Here is a 16,898-nt window from a genome sequence, read left to right on the forward strand (position 1 = left end):
AATTTTGTTTTGTCCTGTCCAGTTGTGTTGTGATGATAAGTCTGGAGCTGCTGATGCTGATGCTGTGGAAGGCACACAGGCTTTGTTTTTGCAGGGAGCAGTGGTTCAACAGCCAATGGCTGTGCCGTAGGTAGTTGAACTCCCTGTAAAAGCACAGGCACTTCCTGTGCCTTCAGCCTATTATTATGCCACTGGATGAATGTTACACAGCCTCACAAAGATGGTCTCAATAAGACGGCAGCAGTTGGGCCACTGAGCAGGGGATCCAGCAGAACCAAGAGCACATCTTTTTCTTCTCTCGACAGCAGGTGTGAAACTGGCCTTTTTTTTTTTGGGAGGACCTAAACCGGCCAGTTAATAACCTGATCTGATGCCGAGCAGCATATACCAGCCTGTCCTTGTTAGCATGTTGAGCAGGTTTATTCCGTATATCTGTAGCAGATTTGACCTTTTTTGTGCCATTCATCACTTCCATTGCATTTTTTTTAGTTGTTTATAAATAATAGATGACTTAGTCATCAGATCCATTCAGCACTGACTTTTATCTTTAACAGTTTTGTACAGAAGTGTGTTGTGGTTCACACAAACTGTGATCCGGTAGTTGCTGGACCATTGATGATGGGCGTGAGGATGGCCATGGCCCCAAAGTGCAGCTGGCTCAGTGCTGTGCCCAGGATCAGACCACCGACACTGGCAGAGAGCAGAGAGGGAACAGGGTGAGGTGTGTGAGGACTCCTGCTGACGCCGCCCTCCGCTCCGCTCACCTGCTGATGGACATGGCCAGAATGACCGGCCGCCAGCCGGACTTCAGGACCTGCCTGATGGATGGAAACAGGCTGGCGACGGCGACCCAGACCGGGATGAGGAGCAGGAAGAGGCCGCAGACCACGGCAGGCAGGAACAGCAGGTTTGAGGGGCGACAGCGGACATCCAGAGGGCTGAAACCTTCACACACACTGCTCAGGAGGAACACACTGCAGCTGGTGGGAGGCTTCTGTGAGAATCCAGATTAGGTCCTGCTGCCCTCTTCTGGTTCTGATATTTCCTCATGGATAAATAAATGAGCGACGATCCAGTGGACAGTTTCTAAACTTGCGGCTCTGGAGCCACATGTGGGTCCTCTGCTGCTCTGTAGTCGCTCCTTGAGGCTTCTCAGTATTATCTGGAATTAAACATTTTGTTTTTGTTTTATTTGCATTTCATTCTGATTTTCAAAACTGATCTCATCTGAAAATCAGTTAAACAAGAAGAATTTTTCAAACTAAAATGAAGATAAAAACAGGGAAGAAATAAAATGGGGAAAATAAATCGAACAAGAAGAAAATAGAAAACAGCAAGACAAAAAAAAAAAAAAAAAACAACAGCTAAATGGGAAACAAATAAAAAGTGGCCCAATATGAAAGCTAATCATATATCATTTTCAGGATTTCTGTGTGAACAGACATCGTTTTCAAAACGCCGCTGTGTGAACACGGAAACTTTCCTGAAATGAAAACTCAGAAACTGTTTTCCTTTGGCACATTGTCAAATAAATAAAGCTGCTGACCCCGGCCAGCAGAGACAGGGTGATCAGGTCTCCCAGGCTGGCGGCGATGGGCGTGGCCACATTGTCCGGGTTGACGCCCAGCCTCCTGGATTCCATGATGACCGCCACCATGACCCCGCCTGGACAGGACAGTACAGGACAACATGTGTGAGACGCACGGCCGGCCTCGTCGTGTCACCCGCGGCGGCGTGCGTCTCTCACCCAGGATCAGAGAGGCGATGAAGGCCGTGGTCACACTGCTGGTAAACAGGGCGGCAACCTGGCCCAAGTCCATCCTCCCTGAGGTCAAGGCCCCCAGACCGATGGCCGTCACCGCCGCCAGGAAGCCCACCGCTCACTGCTGTCGACAGTCTGGACTCCAGCATCATCTCCAGATTCCCCTTCAGGCCCACTAGAGCCGGCACCAGGATGAAGACCTGGGAGATCTCCCTGAACACCTGCCAGTGCTGGAAGCAGCAGGAAGTCACATTACAAACACTAGATGGCTCATGCGCGCTGTAACCCAATTGGGACTAACGAAGTCACATGGCGGCCATCTTGGGTCAGGACCGCTCGCTCACTCACTCATCACATTGATGTCAATTAAGCGTCAACTTTGAAATAACTACTGATTGCTCAATTTTCAACTGATTTTCAAATGACTTGGGTTGTTATAAACGTCAGACTTGCAGATATTTCACTGCATGCTTACAAATAGTTATAACCATGGAGTTTGTATATTGAAAATTACATTAAGTGGATTGGTCACATCTCTACACACACAGACACCAAAATTCTATTGTCAATATTTTGTATTTAATATAATAGATCAAAAATATATCCGTATTTATAAAATAAATCATAAAAACAAATATTGACAAAGAGAGGAACAAACAAAATAAATAAAAAATAAATACATAATGCAAAATAAAATATATACATTTTTTTGCAGTTTTTTCATAGTTTCTGTAAAGAGGTAATTCATGAACCTGATGCTAAAAGTTTAGTTTGTTGTGCAGTTGCTGGTATAAATCAGAGTGAGTGCTGTTCGATTTGTTAACTTGTAAATGTCTATATATATATATATCTATATATTCTTTAGATCTAAATGATTCAGTTCAGTCACTGAAGCTAAAATGAAAAAGTGATATATGACTGATCTTAATGGAATTCATGTTGAACTCACCTGACGAGCAACAAGACGTTTCCCTCTCCGTCTCTGACAGGTCACTGTCCACAGCTTCACATACCTGCTCTGAACACAAGAAGAAAAACAAACATCTGTGAACAACACATCTGCTGTGGAATTAAATCATGTAACATTGAGAGGAAGTTAGATGTACCGTTGGGATCAATCTGGATTTCATCCAGGCTCTTTCCTGTAAAGTCAGACAGACGGCCTTGCTCTGAGGCAATCGGCACTTCACTGACTTTGGCCAGCTCCACAGTTCCTTCTGGAAGTCGGCAGTACTGCTGGTGGACCCGGATGTCATGGCCCAGAAAATCTGCCAGGGTATCCATCTCATTGTCTTTCAACTCAAACTTAAGATCTTTTGGCAGTGGAAGTTTGAACGGACTGGGTGCCTCTGAACTTTCATCTGCAGACTCTTTAGCAGGTTCATCACCGCTGCTTTCAACGCAGCTGATGGATGTTTCAGAATCAGATGTCCCGGAGATCTGCTTGAGGTATTCTTTGGTAAGCTGAAAAAAGAAAAAGCATTCTCCAGATTAGTAAATCTTAACTCGATCAAAATGCACTATACAGTTTAACATGACCTGAAGCTCCTCAGAGGGTGTTTGAGGCTACTCAGAGGGGGACTCCTCCAAGGGCAAAAGAAATGCAAAGTAAAAAATGTATTCTTGGTGGGTTGTTAAAGGGTTAACTATGTTAGGTGCTCAGCTAATCAGAGTGCAAACTCACAAGCACACTGTCGGATCTTGTCAAAGGTGGTACGTCTGGCTCATCACTGGTACCACCGCCTGAGCTTTCAGGGAGACACAGATCTGCTGAGCCTGAGCTTGATCCGTATGAGGAAAAGACAACATGTCTCAAAAGAGGGACAGTTCTAAATACTGTAAAATACTGGTATGTACAAAAATCAGTTGTAAAATCCCTACATGACATTTTAACAGGGCTATGTTAAACTCTGAATCAATTCAACTTAGCTTTGTGTATATAGCACCAAATACAACAGAGTGACTGCTAGACACTTTTGTCAAGACATCCAACAGCTCACCATGAGCAAGAAGGGACTGAGGAAAGGAAAGGAATAACTCCTTTTTAACAGGAAGAACCCTGCAGAACCAGGCTCAGAGGAGGAGAACCCTGCAGAACCAGGCTCAGAGGAGGAGAACCCTGCAGAACCAGGCTCAGAGGAGGAGGCCTTCTGCTATTCTGGTGAGAGTGAGGAGACAGGAAGAGAAAAGGAAAAGCTAGATAGTTTGATTCTCTGAATCAGCTCAGCATTGCTCCACCTGCTGCAGGTGGATCAGAGCAGGAAGGCCTAAGACCACATACCTCGGGGCTCCTGGAGAGAGAGAGAGAGAGAGAGAGAGAGAGAGAGAGAGAGAGAGAGAGAGAGAGAGAGAGAGAGACTACAGGAGAGTGGAGCATCGGTCCCAGAACAGAACCCTGGGGAACTCAATGTTTAAATTCAGTCTGGACTGGAGTGTCATTAGCAAAGTAGAACATGTCTGCTAAATGTGATTGAAACCAGTTTAATGCTATGATCTGCCATCATAAGTAAATCAAATAATTAGCTCATGAAAGTGCTATACTGTGGCCATTTTTGCAGATGTACGATGCAGTGGCAGACATTTCCTTCTTCCATCACTGAGATTGTCTGGAGCAGGCGTATGCCTGCAACGTGCTATAAGGCATAGTTTGTTTTTGTAACTAATACAAGTGTTGTTCCTATACAAATACTATGCAAACATTGCCCAAATGATGGGAAAAAAAAACCCACTAGCTAAAAGTGTGTTATGCAGCACAATGAAACAAAAACCTTAGAAAGATAGATGTATGCTGTCATCACATGCACATTAAAGCCAAAACTGACATGATTTTGTTGCTGCATCACATTAACAGTATGTTTTCCAAAATGTTCATTGCATTTAAAATCCCACCTATTTCACAGCTGGTCTTACCTGTGTCTGGGTGTGTTGGTACTCCATGTACTCCATGTGCTGAGCCAAGCACTTGTTGTGGTGTGCTCTCAGGCCTTTAAATCGCTTCTCCAGTCTGGTGTATCGTCCTGCCTGTCTGCAGTAGGAGAAACACAAAGAATGAATCTCGTAGAAATATTTAATCTCTGACTGCAAATTTCTGGTGATAATATCAATCATGTCACAGGTGAGTGATGACATTTATCAGTGTAATAGGTTGGTCAATAAAAAAAAAAGACATATTCTACCTAAGGGTGCGACGGTACAGATAATCCATGGTACGGTACGTACCTCGGTTTTTGTGCCACGGTTTCGGTTTGGTACGGTACACATTTTGTGCATAAAGAGAACAGCTTTTTCTCCCAAAAATATCCCTTTATTTTATTTTATTTATTTTTTTTACTTTATTTTGCTTGTCAGCAGAAACTACATTTCAAAGTAAACATTAACAAATAACATTATAACTGGTGTACTGTATAATATCATGTGCTTCTCTCATGATAACATACTGAAAGTAGTATTTTCAAATAATAAATGGCCTCTTATTGCCTGACTGCTTGTATACATTATACAGTAGTATAAACTGAAGTTTATCCACACCAGAGATTTAAACCAAGCTGGTGCCTCTTCAAAGTTCTGTCTCTGGACTCCTCCGCTGTGCTGGACATGCCTTCTGTAATATGAGGCGCACTCAGTGTTGCCAGATTTGTTCAGTAAAATATGCAATAAAGTCGACGTGTTTGGAGCCACCGGGATGATAGGGGCATGCTTTAAGTCTCAGCTGGTTTTGGGAGCAGAAGAGCCCAAAACGGCACTTTTGGAACAAGCAAAAAAAAAAAAAAGAAAAAAAAAAATTCCTCAATTTACCACTGCCAACATTGACAAGCAGCTTTTCAAACTAAGAAGCTGATAATAAGCAGATCTGGGAACTATTGCTGCACTTTGTCCGGCTGCAGTTAGCAGCAACACAGCAGCGGCTGGACATTAGCGCGTGGAGGGAGAGCGTTTTTTATCTGACCGGTCAGGCGCATACACTTAATTCACAAGAGCACGAGAGCCTCCTCTGAGGCTAGGGATGTCCCGATACAACTTTTTCACTTCCGATACGATACCGATACTGCAACCTTGAGTTTTGGCCGATACCGATATTGGTCCGATACGATATCAGCGCAAATCATACGTACTTTCAATACTTATTTTGTATTGTGGAATGTTGGAGAAGGCTTGATCAAGTGATGTTACACTAGCCTGGCACGCCAGACTGTCTCTCCATGCTCAGGGATACACGGAGATACAGTCTGGTACTGCGCCAATTGCATCTGACTTCTGCCCGGCAAACTTCTGCCGAGCGAATCACAGCCCACGAGAGGTGGGAGTTAGCGATGCGTCATAGTATACCCCCCCCCCTTCAAAACAATCATAGTGGCGGCCGCAACACAGCGAGGCTTTACCACGGCTCTGTTTGAAGTTTTGAAAGAACTGAATTTGGCGCTGAAACCACAGCAGGAATCTGCTCTGAAGGCTTTTCTTTAACCTCAAATTCCACCGGACGCCAAAGCGCCGCGCCACGTCCCAGAAGCGCCGGAGTTACGACAGATCACCAGAACGGAGGCGCGCGCCACGGCGCTGGTGATTCGCTTCTAAACGGCGTGGCGCAGCCCTGCGCTCCCGGTGTGCATTGACTTCAGGAACAAGACGCCACTGGACGCGAAAGCGTAGTGGAGCAGCGAACGTCTCCCTCCTGCGCGTTTTGTGCGGCCAGTCAGATAGGTTAACATGGGAGGCGATCAGAAGCGCCGTGTGCGGCTCTTCCGTGTCCAGTGCGTTCGGGCCGTAAGTGTCCAGTGGAATTTGGGGGTAAAATGGACTTAAAACTCCACGCCATGATCCCATGTTTTGGACTACAAAACTACTACAACGGAGCGCTGTGTACGTCGCATTGTCGTTGCGTCTCAGCCTCGTTTCTTGGATTGGTTCTCTCCGCTCAATAGTCCCGCCTCTCATCAGATTGTTTGAAATGAAGCCCCAATGGCGCCGTACCAGACTGTCTCTGTGTGCAACATATGAGGTCAGTCTGGCATGCCAGGCTAATGTTACACAGAGAACAATAGTCAGCAACAGTAGGTATGAGAAAAACTGACCCATTTATTATTAACCAATTGGTTACCAAAATTGTAACCTTCAACATAATATCTGCAGTGTTCTACAGTTGAATAAAATAAAAAAATAAATTAGACGCTTAAGAATAACCTAAATAACTCCAATAAAAACAAATTATACTTTTAAAGTGCAAACAATTCAAATCCACTTCAGGTTTTTTTTTTTTTTTACTGGCAGAAGTGCTGGAGCGGAAAATGGACTGCTTATGGTGCGTTCACACCAGACGCGTCGCAAGCGTCGTGAGCGGCGCTTTTCTATGCAGAGTCTATGGTGGACGAGCGTCGTGGAGCGGCGGGCGGCGGGGCAGCGCGTCAGGAGCGTCATGAGCGTCGCTTTTCGAGCGTTTCGAGCGTCGACACCCATGACGCGCGTCCCCGGCGTCAGGAGCGTCGTGAGCGTCGCTTTTTGAGAGTTGGGAAAACTGAACTTTCGACGCGCTGCCGCTGGCCGTCAACCAATCAGAGACGATCCCTCCGGTGCTACGTCACTACGAGTGATCCGAGCACCGATGCGGGCCAGCCAGTGTTGCCAACTTGACGAGTTTCTCGCTAAATCTGGCGACTTTCCAAAACCTCTTGGCGACGTTTCTTTGTCAAAAGCAACTAGCGACAAATCTAGCGACCTTCTCCGGTGCTCTGGAGACGTGACAGGACGTCTCGTTGCTGTCGTCAATGAGCAGCGGGTGCTGCGTGAGCCCCTCCCCCGTCCCAAAGCACTCACAGGCGGTCAGTCTCAGCAGCGCTCCCCGCTGCAGTCAGAGCAAGAGGAGCAGACCAGCCAATAGCCACTTTTCCGACGACGACGTGGTCTAGCTTTATTTAACAAATGAAGCCGAGCCGCTCTCCTGATGCGATCCGCCATAGCTGGAAACAGAAATCAGCCTCCAGCGCGCCAATAAACTGACGCGTGTCAAGAGCGTCGCGAGCTTTGTGACCACCTGGTGTCAAGCGTCGTGCTTGAAGCGTCACAAGCGTCAGCTTCGAGGCGTCCCAAGCGTCGACGACGCCCGCGACGCGTCCGGTGTGAACGCACCATTAAAGCTCGTGTCTGGAGTTTTGAAAGAATGAGAGTTTTTTATTTTAATTCAATGTCTCAAGGTTCCACCCTCCCTCTGCTTTTGTGAGTGACCAAGCCACGCCCCTTAAATTGTGCACGCGCATTACCCGTGGAGTGAAAATGAGAGCCTCTGAGTCCTACAGCATCCTACATGTTGAGCTGTTTACGGTGGATGTTCAGCAGACAGTGGATATATCTGAGGTAAGCGCGGCGGCTGCTTAGTAGCTAACTCACCTCTGCCTGGGCGAGCGGCCGTGCTCTCTGGCTGCGTGCACCTGCTGATTGACAGCATGACAAGGTGGAAGCTCGAACTCTATTGGCTGAAGCTTACTGGCGCTTTTTCGGATAACATGGGGGTCTATGAGACGAAGGCGGGGCTCATAAATAAATTTTTATATTGCTTTATGCTAATATTATATTGTAGTATCGAACCAGACTGACACATTTAAGTTCTGTTAAAAAATGATACATGCATTGGAAACGAACGGAAACTCCGGACACGAGCTTTAACGGAGCGCTTATTTCGGAGATTTTAGATGCAATCCGATAAAATCCGATACTCGTTTTTTGGCTGATATCGGACCGATATCCGATGTCAATATTGGATCGGGACACCCCTATCTGAGGCTCCTCCTCCTCCGAGCAGCCCTCTCCCTCCAGACGGCGTGGGGCTGCGCGGTGCTTCCAGTGTGCTCTGACTTTAGGAGCAAGACAGCAGCGCTCCACGGCGCAGCACTTCCACGTCCGGTGGAATTAAACGATGGGCTGTAAAGTAGCCGTGTAAACTGAATCACAGAACTGGGGGGGGGGGGGGGGGGGGGGGGCTGATACTCACTTTTCAGGTGTCTTTTCAGGTGAAATGTTCTGATGTTGTGAGTCCCGCGCATGGGGTATGGCAACTACCCCTGAAGCCCTTTGGCGCCCCCCAGGGCAGGCGCGCCCCACACTTTCAAAACTGCTGTTCTGGACTATTTGAAAGTAGGCCTGGGCGATATACTAAAAAGCTAATAATACCAAAATTTACCACAATAACCAATGTCATTTTGGCCATGTTGGTATATGTGGTATTTAAAGGTGCATTGAGGAGTTTTTCAACTTTAAAAATACTTATTTTCCACCATAAATATGTTGCAAATATTCAATGATGTGTACAATGTGCCCTGACAGCGCTAAATTGTCACTTGAAAGTTGCAGTGCCGGTCCAGCAATTTGTATTTCTTGGGGAGAATTTGAGAAAATGTGACGTAATGCGTGCTCCCGGCAGCCTGATTTTTTTAGCTTTCGTTTTGTCCGTCATTACTCCGCCAGATGCTTAGCGAACAACAACTGAGCAGTACTGAGGATGGATCTTCCAGAAAGTAAGAAAAGACCGGCTTCTAGCACTGCCACAACTGCAGCACAGACCCCACCAGGCAAAAGAAACTTAAATTTTACTCGAGCGCTAATGAAAGAGCAAGGAAGGAGTTCCCCTCTTCCGTGCACGTACATGGACGCAAGCCACAGGCACGAGTGTTTCACTAAGCTGCAGTTACACCCAAGGCCTGCAGGGGGCGCTGTTTTGCATGAAATGTGCAAACTCCTTAATGCACCTTTAAACAAATTAAAATTAAAGTATTTTGGCTGTGTAGGTAGGCTGTGTGCATGTCCCTTTAAGACGCTTCGTTGTCTTTCAGTTGGCGAGGCTTTCAGGTCAGTCAGATTTTAGTTTGGACCGTAGAGGCCTCAGTTTGTGAGAAGCGCAAGATTTTCCCCCATCCGGCTCCATTATAACTGACAGCAAAAAAATCCAGAGTAAAGCAGAGCACACAGATTTTGTCTCTCGTGAAAACACAGATATATCATGAAATTTTCCCCACATTTGTTACATCATCTTGTTTGGAAGGACCTTGTGACACACGCTCGGTTTGTTGATAGGAGTAACGGTTTAGCCACACTCGGAGCGTCCGGAGCGCAGCTTCTAATCAGCTGCAAGCGCGGCGTGATCGTTTTTTTTTTTTTTTTTTTTTTTCCTGTCCGTTGTCCGGGCACTGCAGAATTTAGCGTTCCTGGACTGAAAAGGTCTGGCGAAAACCCTGCTGTTGGTGACAGGACCAGTGTTGGGTAGTAACAGCGTTATATAACGGCATTACTTTTTTCAGTAGCTAGTAACATAACGCACTCTTTTTTTAAATTCAGTAACTCCGTATCCGTTGCTAAATGTTGCGTTATTCCGTTCCTTTTGGTGAGGTTTCATACGTTTTCATTACAATGACTCACAGTTCCTGTAACAGTCAAGTGATCAATAAAGTTTCATTTAATTGTGGACAAAACATTGGCCGCTCCCTCTCCTGCATCCGCGCTCAGGTCAGTGCCTCGACTATGATTTAATTACCTCCGCCAAGGAGGTTATGTAATCACGTCGGTTTGTTGGTTTGTTAGCAACATTACGGAAAAAGGTATGGACGGATTGCAATGAAACTTTGTGGAAAGGTGGGTCTTGGGCTAACTTAGAATCCATTAAATTTTGGTGATGATCCGGATAAACTTGAGAGTGGGCTGCATGCCGTTGGCTGCCGCCATGTCTGTACAACATACAAATCAGCCACAAAAATGCACTTCCCCTGCATAAGATTTCGTAAATGTGATTTTACACATGTAAACAGCATGTAAAAGAGAAGCAGACTTATTCTGAGATCAGACTTTACACCTTTCATTGAGCAATTTTTATTCAATGAGCTCAAAACAAGCACTTCCTATCTGCAAAAAACAAACCAAAAAAAAAAAACACAACCCGTGGATTCATTTTTTTTGGGGGGGATGCATTGATTTCACTTACTGTAAATGTACTACACGGAGTTGTGTTACTCAAAAAAGTAACACATTGCAGTTGTTAAAGCAGAACTGTGCAGCTTTTTTACCTCAAATGTTTTTCAGAATCCCTGTGGGGGTAAACAAAGACTTGTCACGGTGATTGGCCAGTCCCTCCCCTCCCCCTGGGGTTCTGTGTCCTGAAAACAGCGCTTGCAATTTCAGAGGAGCGGACCTGACTACATCTCGCGAGAACAAACCTGCTTTACGGCGCACATACGGGAGTACAAGAATAAAAGCGCATTAAACAAACATGAAACCCTTGCTAGCGTTAGCAACACCACCCTTAGGTGTTCACGGATGGCAGAACCAAAAAGTATGTTTTATATATATATATATATGTATATATATACATATATATATATATTATATTATATTATATTATATTATAGTGCTGTCAGGCGATTAAAAAAAATAATCTAATTAATCACATTTTTAATCTCATATCTGCTTAAGGTCCCAAATAAAGAATTTCAATTCTACAACATTACAAAATAAATTGTAGTTCATGATTAATCAAATTAATACACTAAGGAGAGAAGATTTGTAAATCCAGATTTTTATTAGCTCACTCAACAGAGAAATTCAAAAATACAAACATAATGTCTCTAAATAAGGCAACATCAAGAACAAAAAGTCATGACAGACATGACAATGTTTCCAGGAGGCTGATGCAAATCAAAAACTACAGTATCTGGTGCAAAACAAACCCAAAAGCCCACTGCAGGATGTGGGGCAACAGTATCAGCTCCTCAAATCAGAAACTCCTGAGCCCTGAGCTCACATTATAGAATCTGTCGGCTCAACTCTGTCTTCTTGAGCCAGTTGCTGAGACAGACAAGCTTGTTTACATTGTCTGAGTGTAACGCTGCCCTCTTCTTTTGTATGATGTTACCTTTAAGGGAAAAGAGTCTCTCACATGGCACAGAGGTCGCAGGAGTGGCCAGGTATTTGCGAGCAAGAGAGGACAGCTGTCCACAGGCTCCTGTGTGAGCTGCCCACCACTCCAGTGGACACTCATGCATTCCAATGCAAGGCTCAGCTTTGTAAAGGGCTCGAGGCCCCAGCTCCTCTTTGTCCGAGTCAGAGTCTGACGAACACAGCAGGAGGAGGCTCTTCTGTTCTGCTGGCTCATATTCTGTGCGTTGAGGAGCAGCAGGTCCTGCTTCTGATCCTGCCAGCATATCCGCAATCCAGGTCCACACCTTAAAAGAGGGAAAATTAATTAGCTACATAGGACTTTCTAACCAATGCACTAACCAAACACTTCTCGGTCACTCACATACTCTCTGATCCTTGGGTATGCTCTTCAAGTCCTTGAATCGTGGGTCAAGGGCTGTGGCCACCTTCAGCCATCGGTTGTTGATGGTGGCCTTGCGTGTGTCTAGGTCCTTTGAAAAGGTGGCCTTGAACTTTATCATGTAGCCCTGATCCTCATCAGTGGGCTCCATGACACGACTGAGATGGCAGAGTGCAGGGAGCCCCACAGAGCATGACACATAGGTCTCCCCTCCCAGAAGCTCAGTCACATATCTGCCGAGCAACAAAAATATGTCAATAATAAACTCATATCACTGTGCGTGTGTGTGTGTGTGTGTGTGTGAGAGAGAGAGAGAGGTGTATGGAAGGAGAGGGAGATGAGTGTATGATGGGGAGAGGTGAAGTGAGGTGTGTGAGAGTGAATGAAGAGAGAGAAAGAGGTGTATGGGAGAGAGATAACAGAGGATGAGTGAGTGAGAAGAGTGAGGGGGAGATGAGCACAGGAAAGGGGGAGAGATTATTTGTGAGTGTATGTGACAGAGAGAGAGAGAGAGAGAGAGAGAGAGAGAGAGAGAGAGAGAGAGGAAGTGAGAGAAAGAGGTGTGGTCAGTGTGTGTGTGTGTGTGTACGGATGACAGAAAGAGAGAGGGGGAAATACCTGCAGGGTTCAAGAACAACCTCGAGCTTCCGTAGTTTATCACTCTCGAGGTTGGCCAGTGTTACGAGGTTGTGCTTCTGTTGGGCCAAAGTGGCATTAACAGCCTCCTGGTTCCGCAGGTACCGTGAGATCATTGAATTCCATTGAATTCCATCTGTTGAAAAAACAAAACAAAAACTGCATTAGTGCTCGAGGGGAATGTAAGTTTTGAGCAGCAGTAGTTGCACTGAACACAAACAAACACACACCTTCATCAGGAGCAAGAAAACTATAGAAAGGAGTAAAAAGGCTCACCTCGTGGACACGTCTTGGATCAGGGTCTCTCTGGCTTGCCCGAGGGCAGTCTGGTGCAGGCTGTGCTTGAAATGCCCGACTATTTTGTGGCACTTTGCCAGGGCGGTGTCAAAGCCGCTGTCCTCAAGGCAGACTGTGATAGCTCTCTGCAGCATGTGTGCAGCACATGGAATGTGCTCGAAAGGCAGCCGGCGTGCTGCTGCGACCATGGTTCTTGCACCGCGGTTTGGGTTGTTTTGACTGAAGATGCATGCGCGAAGTGACGTACCACTGCCATGTATGGGTGCTGCAAAGGGCCAATATTAAAATGTTCGCGTGCTATAATTGATCGTGCGTTAAATTTTATAACGCGTTAATTTGCGTTGTAATTAATCTAATTAACGCGTTAAAGTGACAGCCCTAATTTATTAATTGTAATTTTATTGTATTCAGTACACTCTTTCATTGTTTCATGCAGAAATAGGACGAAATGTCCTTTTTCCTCTTCATTTTGAACTCTAGATGCAAAGTAATGGAGAGGAATACACAACACTTCAGCAACCCAGAGTATAAACGACATAATAATAGGCGACTATTGTGGGCTTGCTTGATTTTGTGTCGTGTTAAGTTTAACTAACGTTAGCAAGAACCATGCAATCAACTCAAGCTGACATTGAGGCCTGGTATAGCGGGCTGCCATTATAATTTATAGTTCGTCAACAACATTTCTTTACCTGAAGTCTTAACTTATAACAATACAATATTGGTCGTCGTGGTTCTGGCTGCCTCTTGTCAGGTTGCTTTCATGAAGGTTGCTCCGTGCTTGTCTTTGGTCTTCTTCTTCTTCTCTTTCATTTATTGGTGGCTGGCCACCATCTTGGGGCATTACCGCCACCAACTAGGCTGGAGAGTTACTCGTCTTTGTTCAGTGGTGCAAAGCACTCAAGTATCTGACTAGAATGTTAAGCCGCGCAAAATAGTTCCACCTTCTGCGTCACAATATCATTACCAAATGATCGTCGTTCGGGGGGAGGGAGCCACTTCGGGGGGTCCAGACTCACTGCTGCACGGGCACTGGCCCCTGTTGGCCCCTCCCCAGAACCGCCAAGGGCCTGGACCTGAGGAGGAGAAAACATCCAGCATCGACACCCAGATGAAGAGTCTCTGAGGAAAGTCTGGAGATTACATCGCCGTAATCTCAGACTGGGAGAACTGTGACGGAGGATTTGTTACAGTGATGAAAAGCAATATGGGATTTGAGCTTCGTGAGCTCCCTGTCGAGTCTGGTACAGAAATACTTTGAGCTTTTCTCAATCACAGAGCGTTCCAGAGTGGAAGCTTTGAGGTGACACTCTGGATATTATTAAAGTGCTTCGGCGTATCAGGAATGAATGAAGGAAATAAAAAACACATTTTCATTAAATAAAAAACTCTAAAAAGTGGAAAAATGATCTTTTTATAATGCTTAATAGAAAAAAGCAAAACATGGGAATATAATCTGACTCTTTAGAATATACAGTAGTTTGAATGGGTTGAACAATGAAAGCTGATCCAGACACACAGACAGGTTGGTGTTTCAGCATTCAGTGAAAGAATGAGCTCAATGTTTTGATTTTATGCTCCAGTATTTCATCAGGTTCAGGCTTTGAAAACATCTCAAGCTGCTTCTCCTGAGTTTAACTGGCTGAGCTGCGTCAGAGACGTTTTGAGACGGACGCTGATCTTATCGCTCCTGCAGAGCTGCTCAGATTGAAGCTGTCATGAAGCCGGCAGAGTTGATTGAGTGTGTTATTAATAGGCCGAGCCGGCGGCTGTGTTGTCACCTGAGTCAGAGCTAGATTGCAGAGCACTATCTTCCACCGCTGCTACGACTCATCCATCTGCCCCGTGTTGGCCTGTGGACGAGTCACAATTCCTCCGTCATCACATTTCATCCGTCATCACATTTCCTACGTTATCATTTCTTACCAAGAAGTAAATTGTAAATAATCGTCAGCCCCTCACCGTTCCCTGAAGGCCCGCCCCCTTTGACAATATGTAATGACAGTTCCTTGAAGATATCACAATATCACAGAGAGCCAGGTGTAACCTGTGATTGAACGTGCAGACGGTCCAGCTACAGACGTTCCTGTGTGACCCTAAAACTCTGGGGCAAAGCAGGAATTGGACCGGAGACCAGGTGCTCAAACCAAACAGGCATGAAGCGTCACCGTGCGATCGGTGTTTGGGTGAGAACTCACTGCTGTCAACAGTCTGGACGCCAGCGTCATCTCCAGATTCCCCTTCAGGCCCACCAGAGCCGGCACCAGGACGAAGACCTGGGAGATCTCCCTGAACACCTGCCAGCGCTGGAAGCAGCAGAAAGTCATATATATATATCAGTGGTGGGCCGTCAGGGCCTGCAAAGCCTTCTCTGCTGGCCTAAAAATGATCTGAATTACAGACTGATGTAAATTATATTTTGTCCATAAATAATTAATAAATGATTCCAAACGGTATGTTCCAGTTCCTTTCTTAGTTTTCCCGTGGTCGCGCTGCTTCCAGACATGTTTTTTTCATGTTAAATCATTTAACCAATCAGATTTCAGGCATCATCTGTTGCTAGGGTCAAAGAAATCTGCCTGAGGCCTTCGCTATCCGTTCCCGATGGCGCAGTAAAGTAAAGTGAAGCGTCAAACAGACAGTTGCTTCAACCAATCAGATTTCGAGTTGGCGACTCAGCGCCTTCTAGCTTCTAACAACAGCAGATCCAGGCCCTCTGATTTAAATTCACCAAGAGATACAGTAGGGGGCGCTATGCATCTAAGTTGTTGGTCGCCTACCTCAATTATTCCAAAGAAGAAGAAGAAGAAGAAGACCTGAAGAGAAATAAAACTTAGGCCAGAAATACCACAGGACAGCTGGACTTTCAGCCCTGGCTTTATGGAACTGAAACGCACGGATAATCTATATGACAGAGCAGTTGAACTCCTTTTGAGGAAGGAAAGGAGGATGTATTTTGTTTTCAAATAATCGGGATTTTGGTGAGTAAAATGTTCCTCTTTTCCTAAATAATATTGCTGTTTTATTAAGTTGTTGATGCGTATTGTATGAGCACAGATGTAGTAGGAGACTTGTGCACTAAAGCAAAGGCATTTATTCTGGCTGCACAAGTATCTATCTGCTGTGCAACAACTCTTTATATGCATATCTATAATAAGATTTATTTTTGTCGACAAAATAGTTATTCAGGGGTGGATTGGTTCAGGTGGATCTGTTCTGAAGGCCTTAGTGTGAAATGCACGGTCCGCCACTGATATATATACATACACATATACACATTCACATTAAAATCCACACTCATCAGAGTGCTCCATGTGGCGTTCGGCATTGTGACAGCAAAATCGTAGTGTTATTGCGTGACTACGGTAGCTCTTTGTTGCATTTATGTGCAAAATAAGGTGCGGGAAAGGTGCAGGACACTCTCAAGCAGCCATACTTGTCAAGCACGTCACATGACTCACCAAAATAGATTTCTAATTTATCCCACAGTTTGCAGAATAGATGCATTCCAGCAAGAGTTTCTTTGAATGTTTGTCTCTGATGTTTTAACTACCTGTGAGCAGGTTTGATGCAGTTTGGGCCGGACTAGTTAACCGAGGACAGAATAATTAATAAATAAAGGACTTAACCAAAAATAGCTTTGTGTGTGAGTGGAAATGTTCACATGTGCAATTTGCCAGGAAATTAACAAAGAAGTACAATCTGAGGGACTAACTTCCACAGAGGAACCGTTTACACAACAGTATTGCAAGTGGAAACACTGAAAATACAAAACCCATGCGTTTTCACTTGAAGTGGGGTCTTTTACGTTTAGAAAGGAGCAGTCATGAGCTCAGCTTCCAGTCTTTTATTGAAATGACCAATCACAGCAGCAAAGATGTGATCCAGGAGGTTTTACAACAACACTACAAA

General features: G+C 45.2%; 1 pseudogene; it reads right to left on the reverse strand.

The window, feature by feature from the left end:
• The window catches only part of LOC115387922 (solute carrier family 41 member 3-like), a 30,264-nt pseudogene extending 25,297 nt beyond the window's left edge, over nt 1-4,967 (reverse strand).
• Between the last annotated feature and the right edge of the window lie 11,931 nt (nt 4,968-16,898).

The sequence above is a fragment of the Salarias fasciatus genome, chromosome 5, assembly GCF_902148845.1.
Source record: "Salarias fasciatus chromosome 5, fSalaFa1.1, whole genome shotgun sequence".
NCBI classification, from domain to species: Eukaryota; Metazoa; Chordata; class Actinopteri; order Blenniiformes; family Blenniidae; genus Salarias; species Salarias fasciatus.